Here is a 3,700-nt window from a genome sequence, read left to right as displayed (position 1 = left end):
ATGATCAATAGTTTACTGCTATAGGGAATAAAAAAAAAAAAAAAATATATATATATATATATATATATATATATATATATATATATATATATATATATATATATATATATATATATATATATAAAATAAAATTTCCCAACCCTTCTAGTTCTTTCTTATTTCTATCAGCTGAGCAACAGTTTAACTTACCTGCATAACAGTTCATTTTGTTCATGTTGTGCTTCTCTATGCCTGTCAATGTTTGATGTCCCCCCCCCACCCTCCCCCCCAAAAAATCTCTCTTCTGTGTCTTTTATTTTTAAAGTATTTATCACCATCATGGTTCGCACTATTGTTGAGATAAAATCTAGTAAAACGGGTCCAGCATCATCGCTGCTGGTTCAGCAATACAGGGGCACAAGCAGAGGAATGCTGCTCCAGGGGCGGCAGAACTTAATCACTGAAATGTCCAGCAAATCTAAAGATAAGAACACTGCTATAGCTGTATTACAGAAGACACTGTAGCTTTGTGCTTACTGTACTCTTGTTTAATAATAAAGTGTCTTTTTTTTCCTCTTTTCTTTCCCCCCAGCCTAAAAACGTAGGCAGTCTAAAAAAGTATGAAAGCTGATTATGCTGTTCATAGATATAGCTTATTTATCTTAGTAGAAGTTGGAAGAACCCCTACTTTACCACTTCTGCACACCGATCAATTCTAGGTGTCACTTTTTGGGTCTGTTATGTTAGAGCTGCTCTGGACAGAATAGCTCTGTTGGGATCAAGACTACAGCAGTTCTACTGAAACTCAGTTTCTCCCGTATGGTTAAACTAGACAGCTGATTATCCCCCCCCCCCCTTTTTTTTTTTTTTTTTTTTTTTTAAGATCAATTTTGGTCTGAATTAATCTGATGAGATTATAAAAAAGCTTGATATATATGAAGCACTGAGAAAGTGTAGAGCTGGACCTTGATTTGTGCCTCAGTTTCAGGCTGGAGGTCAACATTGGATAAGTTTCAGTGATTATTGTTTCATGGTTTTACTGTAAAGGTATTTTTGGATGGAAAAGGCTATGGGAGTGACAGCTTGTATGAAGAGGAAAGGCACATTTTTATTTTCATGTAGATGACGTTTTATTGACAACTTTAAATGTCTCTATTTGCAGTGTGATTGTGCTTCTTGTTGCATTTAAACATGTATTTAAACTCATTAAAAAAGGCGTAATGAAACAAGGTAAACTTTATCAAAAATAACTTCACATTATCTAAATCACTATGGGCACTGTAAGGCTGTAGGGGAAGCTGTGTGCTAGATTGTTTTTTTTTTTATTTTTTTTTTTTATTATTATTCTTATATTATTTACCCCCTCCGCCTTTTTAATCGACTCTGGTTTGCTTGCTGTGGAAACCTATCATTTTTGTTGGACAAGTGTGGCTATGCACATTTGACCGAATGTTCTGTGGACACCTTGCAAATCACTACATTACAGATGTGGACAATTATATCCTTTTTCCCTTCTTGTCCGTGGATGTCCTTCTCTCCAATAATGTGTATAAGTTGGTCCTTTGGAACTATTGGGCAGTAATAACATTCCAGAATACAGTTTAAGATGCGGCCAGCTTTTTACAGCCACAGCACAGAGGAAGCCACCATTGAGCAATCGTGCCCATAATCATTGTATGTGAAATCCCTTTGGAAATCCTGCATGAAAATACTGCTTCTTGCCTTGTATATTTTAGGGTGAAGGAGATATCCAGTTAAGTTTTTTAGAGGATTTTGCAAGTTAGGTCAGGTGAAGATGTCTCCTTCTTTAATCGGCTAGATTTTGTGTTCTTGTCTGTCTGTGGACATTCAGAAACGCTGAAAATCTGCTTTGCCTTTAATAAAGTAAACCATGTCCTATTGGTGTGTTCTCGTTGCTTTACTACTTTTGTTTGTTTATTGTGGTGGTCAAATACGTCGTGCATATGTGAGAACTCGCATTCCAGAAAAGCAAACAGCAGGTGTTAAAATATTAATAATAATGGAACCAGCAGCAGGGCCCAAATGATGGGGATGAGATGTAGTAGTGCTCTAGGCCTAATCTTTATGGAGAAAAAAAATGGTGATCCGTTTGGCAATTACTATAAGCCTTATAATAAACTTTAAGAAACTACATTATAAAATAAGACTCCCTGCACATTCAACACAAATGCATTTCCCTCAGGTCATTCTGAGTCTGTGATACTTAACCTTCAGCTGGCATCATTGGAATGTGGTTCTCAAATTCATTTCATATTCATTCATCGTCTGAAACCGCTTATCCAATGCAGGGACATGTTGGGCCCGGAGCCTACCTGGGATCATTGGGTGGGAACTCAACTTGGAGGGCGGTGGGTGCCAGTCCTTTGCATTGTGACAAGCTCACACCTAGGGACACATTTGAACAGCCAATCCACCCACTGATGTGTTTTTAGACCGTGGGAGGAAACTGGAGCACCCAAAGGAAACCCATGTGGACACCCAGAAAACACAAAAATCTCCTCACAGACAATCACCATTTGATATTTATCCTCTTTAATCTAGACCATAACAGCTATAAATTAAGTGTTAGTCATGATTCAGGGCAATATACACTGATCATTTCTTCTAGACAGCTTATACTTTTCTCCTAAAATTTCATGCATACAGCCCCCTTCCAGGTGGATTGGTGACTCAAAGTGTCTGTAGGTGTGAGTGAATGTGAGAGTGTGTGTGTTGCCCTGTGAAGGACTGGTGCCCCCTCCAGGGTGTATTCCCGCATTGCGCCCAATGATTCCAGGTAGGCTCTGGACCCACCGCGACCCTGAACTGGATAAGCGCTTACAGATAATGAATGAATTAATTAAAAGCGATGTTCATAAATGTAATCAATAAACACTTATAAAATATTTCCTCACCATTTGCTTGCCCTCTATTCCGTTTGGGTGCTGGAAACTTGTCTAATGTGTTTAAGAAGCCCCAGTGTCAGTAAATGATAAATAAAAAAAAAATGTGGCTTGGTCAGTCATGCTAGGCTTTCTCTATCTCTCTTCACATCACAGAAACGGCAGAGACCTCCACACCTTGAAAATCATGAAAAGTGGCGAGACTTATGGCTTTATTCTGGCTCCATAGGTAATACTGACTTATTTTTGCAGTTTCAGATCACTTAGGTAGGAACCCATGCTTTTGGGAGAGTGCTAACTGCATGAACTCTGAGAGCAAGGAGATGGCGGACCACTGTTGACCCACTGAGGGCAAAGTTGGAGGTCCACTAGTGTTTTACACTGTTTTCTGGGCGGACCACTGCTGATTAAACAGAATTTTAGACAAAATGCCACATTTTAACACTTTTCCTTTCACAGCCCAATTTACATTTTTTCCTTCATTAGGTTATTTTGTTATTCTTTATAAATGAGATTAGTACATAATTTTAATCCAGCACAGCGGCAACATTTTTAGCATTTAATCATTTTATATCAGGCTTATACTCATTATTATATCTCTCAGTTGTTGGTAATATTGGTTAATATTAGTTTGTTTTCCAGAATAAAAGTCTCTGTGAATGTAAAATCTGTTTGAGGAGATTATAAATGAGTTTTATCCTGTACAGGACAGTAATCTGAGTGGTCCGAGGGTGGACCAGCAGTGGTCTACAGTCAGTGGTGTGACAGCATTTTTATGCCAGTGGACTGATATATGCTCACTGTCTGGGAAAGTAAAC

Source organism: Hoplias malabaricus, chromosome 9 (assembly GCF_029633855.1).
Source record: "Hoplias malabaricus isolate fHopMal1 chromosome 9, fHopMal1.hap1, whole genome shotgun sequence".
Lineage (NCBI taxonomy): Eukaryota > Metazoa > Chordata > Actinopteri > Characiformes > Erythrinidae > Hoplias > Hoplias malabaricus.
This window is presented reverse-complemented; position numbering follows the sequence as displayed.